Source organism: Triticum aestivum, chromosome 4D (genome assembly GCF_018294505.1).
Source record: "Triticum aestivum cultivar Chinese Spring chromosome 4D, IWGSC CS RefSeq v2.1, whole genome shotgun sequence".
In the NCBI taxonomy this organism is placed as follows: domain Eukaryota; kingdom Viridiplantae; phylum Streptophyta; class Magnoliopsida; order Poales; family Poaceae; genus Triticum; species Triticum aestivum.
In genome coordinates this window covers 119907629-119924248 of record NC_057805.1, presented here as the reverse complement: position 1 = coordinate 119924248, position 16620 = coordinate 119907629, and positions in this window count along the sequence as shown.

Genomic DNA, 16620 nt, shown 5'->3' with positions numbered 1-16620 from the left:
ATTACTCTTCCTGTGCATCAGCCATTCGGCACGGTCATGGAAAAATCTGGAGTGGAAACAAGGTCTTCAGAGCAGACAATGCTATCTGACGAAGTGCATGTCTTGCTGGTTACTGATAGCTCCTCAGAGGAGGATTCAGAGACAGATGACCAGTCATATTTCCCCCCCGAGGTGCATGCCCTAACTTGGCAGGGTTATGTTGCTCATATCGTGTGTATGGTATCTTGCATTGCTATGTCATTTGCTTAGTTTAGACATGCTTTGTGTGAATGCCACCTGTTTAGTGTCTAATTACCATATATGTGAATTATGCAATGCCATCTTGTTGCAAGACATTATATATGTGAATTATGCAATGTTATCTTGTTGCAAGGCATTATGTATGTGAATTATGCAATGCCATGCTATTTAGGCAAGCGTCATATATGTGAATTATATCATGCCGTCCTTTTTTTGTATTTCCCATTGCTTTTGTCGACAATGTTTGTATATTCAACTGCTATTCCTGTGCATCAGCCATTTGAATTGGTGATGGAGAAATCTCGAGTGAAAACAAGGTCTTCAGAGCAGACAATGCTACCTGCTGAAGCAGATATCTTGCTGGTTACAGATAGCTCTTTAGAGGAGGATTCAGAGGCAGATGACCAGTCCTATTATCCCCCTGAGGTGTATGCTCAAACTTGGCAGGGTTATATTACTCATATAATGCATATGTTGTATTGCAATGCTTAGTTTTTACATCATATACACAATATTGAATGCCATCTCCTTAGTTGACACATCATATATGCGATTGCCCTCTGCTCACTTCCTTAGTATATAAATCATATATTTGAATTATGTCATGCCATGATGTTTACATAGACAACATGTATCTGAATTATGGCATGCCAACCCATTTTCTAAAGACATAATATAGTTATATCATCTCATCCTGTTTACATAGTCATCATATTTTAAATTATGTCATTCTATCCGTGAATTATATCATGCCATCATGTTTCCATCGACGTCATGTTTGTGATTTATGGCATGCCAACCACTTTAATAGACACATCGTATAGTTATATCATGTCATCCTGTTTACATAGTCATCATATTTTGAAGTATGTCATTCTATCCTGTTTAGTTAGCCATCATACATGTGAAATTGTGTCATGCTATCCTGTTTAATTAGCCATCATATATGTGAAATTATGTCCTGCTATTCTATTTGCTTAGACAACATAAATGTGAATTATTTCATGCCCTGTTTTCTTTCCTACTATCCATTGCACCTGTCTATCTTACGATGTCTGTACATTCAATTACTTTTCTCGTTTATCGGCCATTTCAATTGGAGGGAGTGATGGCAGTATCTGTGGGAGTAAAAACACGGTCTTCAGAAAAGATCGTGCTACCTGTCGATGCAGATAGAACCACGGTTGTACTTTCCCAAGAACCAGCCCCACCACACATAACCCACACTCATGCAGATTGTACCCCTACCCAGTTGGACAGAGAACCAGCTACACCCCTTCTAACCCCAACCCCAGCAGATAGACACCCAGTTCCCGTTGACACAACACCGTCTCCACCACAGAGCACCCAAACACGAGCATTTAGTAAGGCAACTGCAGTGCCCAAATCACGAGGACCACCACTCCGAACCCGAAGTTAATGCTTAAAGCAGAAGAAGAATTGTTCTCAGGTCAGGTTCCGTAGCTATGGTTCATACTACTTTGCTCTTGCATCACTTTATTTACTGATACCAACTAATTTCAAATTTGAAGGATGCAACTGAAACTCCAATGGCGCAACAGGTATGTTTTAAACCTGTTTCTTCAACGTGTTTGGCTGTTTGCTGTTGTAACTTGCTCTATGTTGATTTCAGTTTCAATTGAATAAACAGTTATGTTCTCATGCCATGCACATTACAAGTGTTGTTATTGCTGTGTAGTTTCCCACACTTATATTCTGTCTATGCTGCTTTGTCTTAAATAGATATGTTTCAAACTGTATCTATCTTGATTTGGCAACATAAACTAGAACGATATAGACCATACAGTGACCATACTACATAGATATATGTTTGCTTCATGCTGTTATCCTGTCCACCTTACTACTGAACTGGTTTACCAAAATGAGTTTCATATACTACATTGTAAACCTGAGATGTGTTTGTTTGTTTCTCTTTTAGAACGCGGATAAAATATTGGAGAAGAGTACCCTGTTATGCAATGGTAAAGGAAGTAATGCAGATAAGGTTCAAGATAGTGAGACATCCCTGTTGGTCTCCAAGAAAGCTGATAAAAACTATATTGAAGACACTGAGACAACCCCAAAGTCCTGTCTTGATGTAGTGTTTGAGTTACTGGCTACCACTGCTGGCACCAGCTCTTCGAACTCGTTGCCTGAATCAGTTCGGCTTCTTGAGTCTCAACTTCAAGTTGAAAGACATCGATCCGATGTTATGAGACAGGAAGCCGAAGGACTGAGGAAGTCCTTGCAGAATTCAGATGCATACTTTCTGGTGCAACAGCAAGCGCTGGAGGACTTAAGCGCCAAACAAGAGAAAGTTAATAAGCTTGCTAAGCATCTTGCCAGCATTATGAGTACCCAGGATATTGTTTCTTGAGATCTTCTGAAGTGGTTTCAGTTCTGGACTTGTTTTGCTGCGGCGTTTATATGCTGCTGTGTTCCCTATATTTGCACTGTTGGCGAACTTTGATGCCCAGTGAATGTAATATGTGTAATAGCCGTGATAGCCTAGTGTAAGTTGCTTGCTTATTTATTTCCTTGTTGTCTTGTTTATTTGTTTGCTTGTAGTCAGTGCAGTTCTTTTTCTGCGGTTTACTAGTGGCTGCAATAACCTATTTTTTAAAACTAGGCCACAATAACCATGGGCTAATATTTACTGTAGTGACACTGGGCCTCCTATGGGCCGTAGAAACAGTGGGCCTTCTACGGGCCGTAGAAACAGTGGGCCTTCTATGGGCCGTAGAAACAGTGGGCCTTCTACGGGCCGTAGAAACAGCGGGCCTTCTACGGGCCGTAGAAACAATGGGCCTTCTACGGGCCATATCATCAATGGGCCTTATACAGGCCGTATGATCGATTGGCCAAACATGGGCCAAACAGACCGCATTCTGGCCATAGATGGGCTAGAGTTGGAATCGTCCGTTCATGGTCCGACCATAACGGGCCATCGTTAATAGGCCGTATTTGATGATGCTATGAAAACGGCCCAACGTATTAACGGATCACAAACGGGCCGACTGTAACCACGGGCTGAATTTGGCCCACAAGCAAAAAATGACATTAACGGGCCGTAAGTAAACGAATGCTAGAAAATAGCCCAAGAATAAATGGGCTCTGAGAAGGCTGAAAGATAACATGGGCTGGAAACGGCCCAACGGAATAACGGGCCATTAATGGGTATAAAGTGATACACTGTTCTTTACGGGCCAGTTTCACCACGGGCCGTTAATGGGTGTAAAGTGATACACTGTTCATTACGGGCCAGTTTCACCACGGGCCGTTAATAGGCCAAGAGTTACATAGGGCCTCATATGGGCCGAAAGACATCATGGGCCATACATGGGCCAGAAGTGAAAACAGTTTGGAATCATATTGGATGGCCCAGATGACGCTACTGGGCCTAATTCGAATAGGGCGTAACGGGCCTTGGGTTAGCGGGCTGTAAATGGGCTATATGCGAACAGGCCGTTAACAGGCTTTCCATGGGCCGGACCTCCACCTTTTGACCAAGTCAAACGGGCCGGCCTTTTCAGAGGAATGGGCCTCTGTTGGGCCGTGCCACGTGTCGACGTATCATAGACACCTTCTGTCCAATGAGTGGATGACATCTGTCCCAGCGATGAGCCGACACGTGTTTCCTCCAGCCAATGATGATTTTACACGTGGAAAATCCCCATTGGTCGGGGCTGTTAACGGGTTATCGGATCCAAAACCCGACCCGATAGCTTAACGGCGTTCCGTTACGGTGGATGCCACGTGTCGGTCACCCTTGACGAAAGCACTTCTGTGACGCGCGATTTATCGTCATGGAAGTGGACACTTCCGTGATGATAATTTTGGTAATGTCATGGAACACTTCTACGACAGCACAGGTATGACTATCTTGATTCTGTCATAAATTTGTCATGGATGTACATGCATGACAAGAAACGTGACCTACTGTGACAAACACGTATCATCACAGAAGTGTATTTTTTTGTAGTGCTACTCAACCGCTCCTCTCACGCACACACTAGCAGCCTGTTTATCAGCGACGATTACTGTGGGGGCAGAGCATTTGAGTTATCTGATACAGCGAGACTAGGCTTTTCGCTTCCATTTGTGGAGGTGTAATGGATCTCGTCGAACTTTGTTAGTAGTTCCTTCTTTATGAATGAGATGAAGCAAAGCTTTTGCCTCCGTTTAAAAAAACACGTCAAGAGGAATTTCTTTTATAGTAGAGCCGATAATGGAGTGAAGTCCATGCGTGCAACACCACAAGCTACAGAGTAGTAGTAGAGCACTTTACGTACAAAGCCATATTGCACAGTTCCCAATGCCCCGCCAGGCTTTTCGGGTTCCTCGGGCTTAATTGGGAGGCGCTAGTTTAAATATGCTACTAGCTGATGAGGAAGCTGCAAGCGAGGTGCGGCTAGGGCGAGCATGCAAGCCAGGAGATGCTGGGAGGGAAAACCCATTCACGTGGCTAGGCTATCCAGTGCACCCAGATTGTGGTGCCGCACGTTCGTTTGACTTCAAAACTCAAACTACCCGTGTAAAATATTGGCTCGCAGCAAAGTTACTATTAAAAAAAAGGCCGCTGTGCGTTCGACCGGGATCGAACCCACAAACGAGGTATACACTCCCGCGACCACTAGTAGTACTCGTTGGAGTACAACGCAACCTAGAATCGCCTTTTGTCGCTAGTAGTACATTGTTCCTTACAAGAAACCCCTAATAATGCAAGAAACCACTAATAATGCCAAGAAACTATTACCACTTGCATACGTGGCAGACTTAAGATAAGGCTACCTTATCAACCATTGTACATGCTCTTACCAACCAGCCCTACCAAGAAATGACTACTCTACAAAGTGCCGTTATAGGCACGTTTCAACCCATGGCCCTGTTTCGATACATTTGTTGTCAATCTAACCCTGCCATCCAAACACCACTTTGGTTAGAGTTAGTTCAGGGTTAGAATCTAACCTCTGACTTAGAGTATCCATACAGGGCCCATGTCGCCCATTAAGTCAACGCCTTCTATTCGACCAGGCGTTAGTGTGGGACCTACTTGTCAGTCTGCACAAAAATCCCCGAGTGACCTCCTACCTCCGGCCCGTCCACCTAGTCATCCTCGGCCATGGGACGCAGCTACCGCCGCCGCCAGAAGGCGAGGTCAAAACCGCCGGCGGTGGAGAGCCCATCTTGCGGCAGTCCGGATACCAGCTCCGTCCGGCGCTCGCGGCCGCTAGCTAGCCAAGATAGCTCCGTCTAGCTGCTTGTCTGCAAGGTTTGCTAGCTAGATTGGCACGGCGGCGCGGCGTCTTGCTCGTGCGCGCCGCGCTAAGGCCAGCCATCTGGCTCGAGCGAAGGATAGCGCGGCGGCTTGCTCGCTCGTAAGTCATGCTCGGGCCAGCCTGCCAACCCATGCGGAGGCCAGCGCGGCGTACGGCCCGTCCGGCGGAGCGGCGGCCAACTCGCTCATCACCGGCGCCACCGACGAACACGCATCAGTACTGTTTGAAGTAAAGTTCAGGAAAAATAATGATTTGAGGGGGAATAACAGGATAGAAGGTCAGATATGGGTCCCTCGTGTTAACGGTCAAACAAAATGTGTTGGTTTAAGCTGCCTCGTTAGCACGGACGTGTGGGCCAACCCTATCATAAATGGGTTTAAGCTAACCTAATCGGTAGGTAGTAGTCTTTGGTGTGGATTAAGAAATTTTGGGTATGTTTTTGCTATTTTTTGTACAATAGATTCTTCCTAGGGTTGGTTGAAAGTGGTAGTTTTTTGTTAAATACTCTATATATTGTAAGTAGGAGTGAAAGTTAAGCTTTGGAACCCAATAAGCAAGGCTAGTTACATAGTGCATATGTGTACATGATTGAAAGTAAATATCAACCATGAGTGACTAATATCTTGATGGAGAACTCGAAACTATGGAATACTAGGGAAAACAATTTGCATGGTTTGAAATACTAGCGATGTTCATGTGCATTGCAATGAATCATAAGTAGAATAATATTTATTCACAAACTTGATACAAAACACTCTAATTTTGATATACATATATCACTAGAGATATATTATGTTTCAATTAGAATATATTCCTTGGGCTGTTTTGGTGAGGTCGGGGAGGGATGTGGTTGGTTTTAAGATACTAATTATGGGTTTTTCTGCAAATTGGTAGACAAGTGGGATGTTGTGAGAAAAGGCAACAACTTACCTCACAGTCGTTAGATGTAGATCTAATGGTCACAAACGACGGATGGCAGACACACCATCATCACCCACTTAGTCTTCTGTAGGAGTACTAGCAAGATCCGTGCATTGCACGGAACATCAAGATGCATTTTTTATAAAAACACTCGTTGTGATTGACCCATGCGGGAGTAATCCCATGTGTAAAAACTAATGATATCTCGAGAAATAGGAGATAAGGTGAAGAGGAGTGGGGCGTGGTGGTGATTGGTGGTCGGACTGAGCGGAGGCATGGGGATTGACGACGCCGGCAGCAGCCACCGGGTTAGTTTGTTCCAGAGGCTTCCTTTCTTAATTGCTCAACAATGAGGCTGTTGGAGATAAGGATGAATGAGGGAAGGCCTTGTCTGCAAATGTGGAGAGGCGTGCGGGTATCTTTTAGTTTAATTTCCATCAGTCAGATATAGATCGGACGGTCTATATTGCAAGATGGCACGCGTACCATTATCACCAACTCGGTTTTTTTATAAGAGAAGAAATATAAGTATGGAGATACAAACATATTATCGATACTTGTTTCCGTAAACTAGCATCTACATTCTATTCAATGCCTCAGCATGTGAGGCCTTAGCACAATGACTTCTCGACTGTGTAAAACAAAGGTTTCCCCATCGCCGATAAGGAGGGGGTGACGGCGGCGCGCTTTTTGGCTTGCTCTAGTCCTAGTAGTCATACTAGGTGGTCTAAGCACGTGTAGATTTATTCTTTTGCACGTCTCGTGTTCGCCGTACTGCCATGACTGTTGATGAATAGACGGTAAGTTATTCACGGGGAAACCCTTGTTGAGCGTGTTTGCGAGAGAGAGAGACAGTGTGCGTGTGTGATATGTCTAGAGACTGAGGCAATGATAACAGTGTGTGGAGGATAGAGAGAGACATGTACATAGGGCTTTGTGTTGTGTAACGTGGAGACACATATACATAATTAGAGAGTGAGTGTGCGAGATACACATGCGGACATGGGGAGAGATGAGGATCCAGATTAATGGGTGTTTGTGCGTGTCTGTGTGTGTTTGTGTGTGAGAGGGAGTGTGTGTATGTGGAGTAGAGAGACCACTAATGATGTAAACCCAGTATAAGGGAAGGGGGAATGGTGTGACACGTGTAGTAGCGGGATAGCATGGGTGCGGGCGGGGGGAGCAGACTTTTGGAAGAGACATCGATTGTGTGTAGGAGAGGGGTGTGAGAGCGAGCGAGAGAGAGAGCTAGCCACGGAGAGAGAGAGAGAGAGAGAGAGAGAGAGAGAGAGAGAGAGAGAGAGAGAGAGAGAGGAAGAGACGGGGCGTTTGTGTCCATAAATGGTGTATAGATAGGGAGACAATGTTGATGTTGTTTGAAATTGGCCTATGTACGGAGACGCAAGGGAAGCGAGTCATCGTGTGTGTGATAGGGACTTCATGAGAGATCTAGAATAGATGGTGTAGAGAACAATGTGCGAGATCGAGAACGATGATACATTAGGGAGCTATGGAAAGAGTCACGACATATATGTATACAGGGAGGAGCTGGGGCGGGTCCGCATGTGGGAGAGATAGAAAGAGGAGAGTGGTGCACAAGGAGACAAAGTGTGCTTGTTTTGCAGTGGGGGTGGTGTGTGAGGTGAGTGTGCGAGAACCACATAACTAGGGAGATAGACGTTTGGGGGCAACGTTTCGTGTGTATGGGAAAGATACACTCTACATAGTGCATGTGCTTGGGAAAGAGAGATGCCGGGAGACCTAGCAAAGTGATAGAGACCTATATTGGGGTCCGGACTTTAGAAGAGAGAGGGGTGTTAATGTGCTCATGTGTTGGTGTTTGGGGGAGAGAACGACTTCTCTTTGTGTGTGTGTGTGGGGGGGGGCGACGAGGGGGGGGGGTACCTTCAGATAAAGAGTGAGGTGTCTATATTTGAGGGACTTTAGCGTAATTGAAATATACATGGTCAATAGTGTGTGCACTCAAGGTTGATCAATTTGTTTCACAGTTTGGACTATGAGATAACGATACTTTTGAACATGCGTGATATACTTGATGTACCAGAATTAAAAACCTGAGATTGGAATTTTGGAATTCGACTCCATCATTAGCTTTTGTAATTCATTTAAACGGAGGTACATTTTTAAGCCGGGATTTCGTGATTTCAAATTCATATATCAAACCTAGAGACATACACATACGGGCAAGTTCAAACTTTATAATCATCCACTTTATTCATACACATACACATTTTTTGCTTTTGTCATCATATTTAGGATAAACACATTTGGAATTTCATTTGAATTGGACCATATGTTGGTATTTGCTTGTAGTAGCTCAATGATCCATATTTGAATTGAATGGACAATCTAAGTTTCGAGTTGGAGACATTGATTTTCAAAACTTGCACTTTTTTTGCGTGCAAAACAAACAAATTCCCAGCCATGATATCATAGTCGGCCGTACAAGAGCAGAATATAATTTCATGTGCCAAAAGCTTTCAAACTTCCCGCTCACATCGAAATATCTCGTGCCCGAAAGTTTAGCCCTGCGATATTCCTGTTTTACCCCTGCCACATGAACGGAAAAGGGCTGCTTTGGTAACTCCATTGTGTTCCCCTCTTTGCCCCCAACATTCTTCCCCAGAGCCCCTCCCCTTCACCTCCCCGACCCCCCCAACCACGGCAAGCTGCCGAATCTAGTCCTCCGTCGCAGCGGTGGACCTCACACCCCGACGGATCTACCTTCCGCACCTTGGAACCCCCAACTGCCAACTCATCACTTCACCGGAGCCGCTTCAGCGACTGGCTTGTACACCGCTCCAGATCTCCTTGACCGCCATCATGGTCCACTGCACCGGATCTTCTTAACCGGCGCCCTTGTCCACCACAGTGTAGGCCCTTCACTGACTCCCTCGTCCGTCCCTTCGCTGGCCCTTCATACAAGCCCTCGTCCGCCGCAACAGATCCGCCTCACCGAAAGCACTGTACAACGCGCCCACCGAAGCCTTCGTCCACTGCACCGGACCCGCTCCACGGACGCCATATTCAACTCCACTGGCCCTGCTTTACCGACGCCGCAGCCTCATCAGGTTATTTCGATCGGTACTCCTTCGGTTTTTCTCTTTATCGTGGAACTGTTCACTTACCACAGATGAGGTTTCTTGTATGTCGACAGGCGCCGCAACCGTAGCACCGGAGCCGCTTCAGCGACGGCGATAGCCGGCCCAAACTCAACCGCAACACGAGCACCATCGACAATCCTTAGCTATCAAGTATGCCAACGATACCCATACGCCGCCGAGAATCAGGTACTATTATCCAACGGCCGGCGCCTACGTTCACTTTCTTAGCATAAGCACAGGACCTTTGAATTTCTTCAGGGCATCATTCAGTTTTTCATGAGACGTGTTATTCTGCTTGCACCTGTAGGGCCATACTTCTGGTAGTGAACATGTTACATGTGCTAAATTACATACCAGTGCACATATAGTTAATATCCTTTAGTTTTGTCCTAAATATTACTGTCCTTCCTAGATATCACTGCCTACTATTTTACTTCTTGCATGCTATATTTATGATAATGGTGTTGTTCTGATGCCACCTGTTGGTTCCATCAGACTGCTTCATGTTCTCTATGCTTAATTACACATCAGCAAACTAGCATGTGGTTCCGCTAATTTTTGTTCGTTTTACCCTACATTTTCTGATGCTAGCTATTACATCACTGCTACGAGCCTCTGTTCATTACTTTTTTGTGTGTTCTTGATCTTCCCAAGTTGCATGACTAATTTGATGCTTCTATTAATTATGGAGCTGCCAACCCCATCAAGCCAAATATTTGTTCTTTTGGGGCTGGCACCTCGAACAAGAATAAAAATAGAGGGAAGCAGATATATTGTCGTGTATGCACACAACCTTCTTTCATTAGTTTAGATGAACCATTGATGATCAATTCAAACCAGTGCATGTGATTAAAATTAATTTTACCTAAATAGAGGGTGCAGAATAAACTACAACAAGTAGATTTGCAACCACGGGATGCTGACGATATCTTCAAAGAACATTGCAACAGCAGCGAGGCTTCACAGCAACATATGGTAAGCCAATGTGTTTTAGTACATGTGAAATGTAATGCGTGTGGGCTGCTTTCTTGGCTTGTGCCCTCAACCTGTAATCCTGCAGAATAACAAATAGTTCAGTTGTCTGCTTTGCTGTATTGCTTGATTCGAATGCTTGTTTGTTACTTGTTACGCTATACCTGAGTTGGCCAATATGTCAGCAGTGCCTGCTGTACTATCGTAAAGAAATGCATGCCTAGTTCATTTGAGTCCTTAAGTTTTCCTCTGAACTTCATCACAAGACTGTCTTCATAGTTTATATGAGGCCACACTGTTAAGTGCTTTCTCAGATTATTTCAACTGCTTAGATGCCTTGGCAACTTGAACATAGCGGTGGTACACTCCCTTTCAACTAGGGATGTCAACTGGGTCCCGTTTAATCCCGATTAAAGTCCACTAGTGGTATGATAGTTCAAAAGAGTTTTTGTTTTTTGAGGAAAATGAACCATGGAGCTAGCAAAAACTAACTAGATGGGACTGGCGGATGTCGTTTATTTGCCACTTACATCCCTAGTTTCATCTTACCATTTTAATTTCTTTTCGGCTGATGCTGCTTCGAACCATTTAAATATAGCTTGCCATGCTCGGCAATAATTCGTATGTCGTTTACCATGTAAGCTTACTACCTGGATCATGCGATAACTATCTCTTACTTATGTCCAGCGGAAACCTTTCAGGATGCCGTTCACACTAGGACACAATGTACAACCCCAGAATCTATTTGTGGAAGCAGTGCGCCATCCATGTTACCAGATGGTAGCAGTTCAGAGGCAACACCGCCGAAGAGTAGTCTGAGCACATATATTATAGTTCTTGAGGCTCTACTAGAGGCAGAAAGAGATGGTGTGGCTGCCATGAATGAGGTAATCTCGATCTTGAAGCTGGAAATTATGCAATTAGCTGCATGCATTATGCAAGCAACCCAAGAATTGGAGGAAGTAAGAATGTTGCATTTGAAGACGGAGGAGGTCCTGCTGCTTCTACTATCTGAAGCCCAGGGTAATCCTAGTTCTTCTTTAGATAGCAGTTGAAATTTTCATTAGATTATTGTACTTGCATGTTGTGTCATGTCTCTGAATGGATTATGTTGTAAGACCCCCTATGTTGTACATGTGTTGTAATGATCCAAATTTTTTAGGCGAGGTAATCCTCAGTACTTGTTGATTGACATAAGGTGAACTGTTTTTCGTGTGAGCATATTGTATTGGATGAAATGACTGTTTGACTCAAAGTGTATCCAACCTACTGAATTCGAAGATCACGACATTTCTAAATCATAATCATATATAAAGGTGGAATAAATCTTTGTTGTGGTTTCGAATAAATAAATAACAAAACGTAGAATTATCTGTGGATATTCGTAATTGAATAAAAATTGGATTTGCATTTAGTTGCCAGGGCCCAGGGCAAACATGAATGCTAATTCTCCCAAGTTTTGAACGAAGCGGCTAAACACCCACTATCATTTGTGGGCTGCCCGAAGCAAGTTTTTGCGAGATAGAAATTACTGTCTACCCCTGACACTTGACGTCCTTATCGACCGGATTTACACTGCTGTCGATAGGGGTAGACTAGTAACTTCAATCAGACATGACACAACGGCCTCTAAGCCCATTCAGACACGGTGGGCGCCAAACGTGGGCGGCAAAACACATTTGATTCAAGCTCGTCCGAAAGACATGTGTTTCTCCCTCCATTTCCCCATTCATCCACGATGGGCGGCAAAACAAACTCTCCTCGTCCGAAATCGATGTAGGCTAATATTTTAAATAGGGGCAGATGTGTAACTTCCTTCAGATGTGACACAACCTCCCTACCTGTCAGCCCCGTTCATACACCATGGACGCCAACCGTGGGCGGCAAAACACCCTCTCCTCGCCCGAAATCATTACCGGCAAATATTTGGGAGATGTGAGATTACCGTCCTATCCCCAACCGACGTGATGTCCGAAATTTTAAACGGGGGATAAGTTCATAACTTTGCCACATTTCAGACAAGCGCGTCCCAAAGTTTGAGATCCCTCCCTCCCCCTCCATTTCCCCATTCATACACCGTTGGCGCCACGACAACCTCCCCACTGCGGCCAGCCTCCTCCGTCCGCCACCCCATCCTCCACCTTGCCGGAGCTGCTACCCCTACCCCGTCGTCCACTGCAAGAGATGGACGTCTCTCATCCACGGTGCCGGACCAGGATCCTTTCATCGCGTCATCTCGCTTCATCGGCGCCGTCGTCCACTTTGCCGTTGCCGCTCCTACGACCGCCTCGTCCATGGCAACAGGATTTATCCCCCAACCCGGCTGTCTGCCATCTAAAGTCTTCTTCCTCTCCGCTGACAGCCATCGCACCCACAGCACCCTCAACATATCAACAGGGGCCTACACGGCGTCGCAAGAGAGGTCGTACTCTTCCATATGTGCTTAAGTTATTGATCTCACCCAGAAAATAGATCTTAAATTGTTTACTGTACTTTTCTTGTCCGTACCAAATCGTAGTGGCTAGTTGAATGCAAACATTTGTTGCGAAGTAGCTTTGTCCGGTTTGCACCTTCAGATCCGCCATGTCACGGTCACTATACTCATAAAGCTTATGGTTTCCCCCCTTTATATTCACTACCATCATCGTAGGTGCTTCACTGCTTCGTGTCATGCTAGCACTGCTCCTCAAGACCTGAACCCATCAAGCGAAACAACATGCCACTCATAATTCCAAAGCTTACGTGTTGAAATACGAATCTGATATGATGCTCATATTACTAAAACAGAGAACGTTTAATTGGTCACCTAATGTTCCTGTATTCGTTTCGAAAAGCATGTGCGCCACCCACTGGTCCAGCTAGTTCCACTTTCCTGATTCTACTCTTGATGCTTAGGGTTTTCCCCTTTTATCTACTCTACTATGATCTGCGTAGGTACTTTTTGTCATACTAGCATTACTCCACCCTTCAAGGTAAACAACACAACACTAAAAACTCCAAAGCTTGGTTGTTCAAATATGATTGTGATATGATACTGATATTAGTTAACAGACACATTTAATTGGTTCGCTAAAGGTCCCACTTGAGTTTCCAAATGCATGTCGCGTCATATAGAGAGACAGCAGAATTGCATTTCTTGTCACTTGTTGACTATACTTTCTTGTCCATACCAAATCTTAGTTGTTATTTCAAAGCAAATATCGGTTGCTAACTACCCTTTGCGCAGTTTGCAGCTTCAGATCTGCCATCCCACTACCACGGTCAACACTATACTCATCATGCTTACGGTTTCCCCATTTTATGATGACCACGATCAGCCTACATGGTTCGTGTCATAATAGCACTGCTCCACCCATCGAGCTAAACAAACTTGGTTGTACAAATTCAAATATGATATTATGCTGATATTAGTAAAACTAAGAGATGTTTAATTGATTAGCTAAATGTTCCTACTTTAGTTTCGAAATGCATGTGAGCCACATATGGAGAGACCGGAAGGAATAGTATTTCTCTGTGCACTCTGGTTCATCATGGGTGGCCAACCGACATTGTATAGAAAGACTTGTAATATCTTCAATCTGCTTGCTCTTCTGCTCTTCTTTAAGATGATCCTCTTCTCTTGCGGTCGACTGGTCAGGTCGAGTTATTCTCCCTTAGTATATTTTGAATCTGTCAGGTCAGGTCGACTTGTTCTTCTTTACTATATGTTGAAGCTGTCATCTGCGAAGTATCATCACTTCTGGAGCTCTCATATTTTGAGTAGTAGGCCACATTATATTAATGCACACACCAAATTACAGCATGCATGGCACCTCTTAGAAGAATTGCAGAGATAGCACAAAGGGGTTTACAGGGAGGAAGTATTAGATTAGAATCACTTCTGCATTACAAAGATAATCTCACTTGTTTTTATGTTTTCATGCATGTCATCTATTGAACATTATCAAAATGAAGATGAGAATGGGCGCACGAGAGGAATATTGCGAAACAATCCACTGGCTATCAAACTTGGCATGGTGGAGGATGGCCTATCTTATTCACCCATCAAGGTGCATGCTCTAACTTGGCAAGGTTGTATTGGTCGCACATATTTTGCATCTGACCTCTTGCATTACTTCTACTTTGTTACACCATCTGCTTAGTTTAAGCATCATATATGAGTATATGCCATACCTATCCATTTTCTGTACCTATTCCATGTGTCGTCATACTATGTTTTTCCAGTCAAATGTTGTCCTTTCGTAATAGATGTCCAAAAGGAAGAGGGTGATTGCAGATCCTCAAGGAGTACAAACTAGGTATTTGGAAAAGGTAGTGATACCTGTTAAATCAGATAGATCAGCAGCCATAGAAAACACAGGCCCAACTATAACAGACTTTACCCCTACTCCAGTGGCCAAACCCCTATTAGAACTGCTGACAGCCCAGCGTCAGGTACTGTCTATGATATCAATTCAAAGTTTGAACTCCTAAATTTCTGCATGTGCCTTACCTTCTCTCTTGTATGAAAACTAATTTCAGATGAATCTCCTTGCTCAAAGGATCATAGGATCTCATGACAATACTGGGCTCTGCATTGCTCTTGTCAGTACCTCTTGCCCTTTGTCAGCATACTTACACTCATTGCTGTTTGATTATGTAGCATCACTGTAAATGTTCGCTTCTTTATCCTCCCTTTGCTTGAAATTATAAGATCTATATTTACTCTTAGATAAATGTAGAATTAACACAATGGTTATGAAGTTTTGGATTGCTCATGTAAGTACCTGTTGTCATGTACTCCCTATGTATCGAATTAATTGTTGATCAATTGGATGTATTTAGAACTTAATAGTGCTAGATACATCCATTTGAGCGACAACTAATAACAGACGGTGGTGGTATTACTGTACATGCATCGCGAGATAGTTGATTGTATAGCATTACTCTGCATCTTATCTGCCCTGCCCTCCACTTTCTCCAAATTATCATATCTGCATTTACTCTTACCAAAATGTTGAATAAAGCCAATGCCACTTCACACGTTGATGTCTGCATTCCTCTTGTCAGTACCTTTTGCCTTGTAACGCGTACTTAATTAATTGCTATTTGATTATTGTAACACCCACGATGCGGTTATATCTCCCACGTGTCGAGGCACGACTTAGAGGCATAACCGCATGGTGGTTTTGTCGCAAGAAGGGTCATCTTCACACAATCCCATGTAATGAACAAGAATGGGATAAAGAGTTGGCTTACAATCGCCACTTCACACAATACATAAATAAAATCATACATCATTCAAGATACACACATAGACCGACTACGGTCAAAACCAAATACAAAGAAGACAACCCCAAATGCTAGATCCCCAATCGTCCCAACTGGGCTCCACTACTGATCAACCGGAAACGAAACAACACAACGAACAAGAGCTTCATCGAGCTCCCACTTGAGCTCGGTTGCGTCATCTGCACTGGTCTCGTCGGCACCTGCAACTGTTTTGGAAGTATCTGTGAGTCACGAGGACTCAGCAATCTCACACCCGCGAGATCAAGACTATTTAAGCTTATGGGTAGGAAAGGGTAAGGTGGCGAGGTTGCAGCAGCGACTAAGCATATATGGTGGCTAACATACGCAAATAAGAGCGAGAAGAGAAGCAACGGAACGGTCGTGAAGCTAGCAATGATCAAGAAGTGATCCTGAACTCCTACTTACGTCAAACATAACCCAAAAGCCGTGTTCACTTCCCGGACTCCGCCGAAAAGAGACCATCACGGCTACACACGCGGTTGATGCGTTTTAATTAAGTCGAGTGTCAAGTTCTCTACAGCCGGATATTAACAAATTCCCATCTGCCACATAACCGCGGGCACGGCTCTCGAAAGTTTATACCCTGCAGGGGTGTCCCAACTTAGCCCATTATAAGCTCTCACGGTCAACGAAGGATATTCCTTCTCCCGGGAAGACCCAATCAGTCTCGGAATCCCGGTTACAAGACATTTCGACGATGGTAAAACAAAACCAGCAAAGCCGCCCGATGTGTCGACAATCCCGATAGGAGTCGCACGTACCTCGTTCTCAGGACACACCGGATGAACACT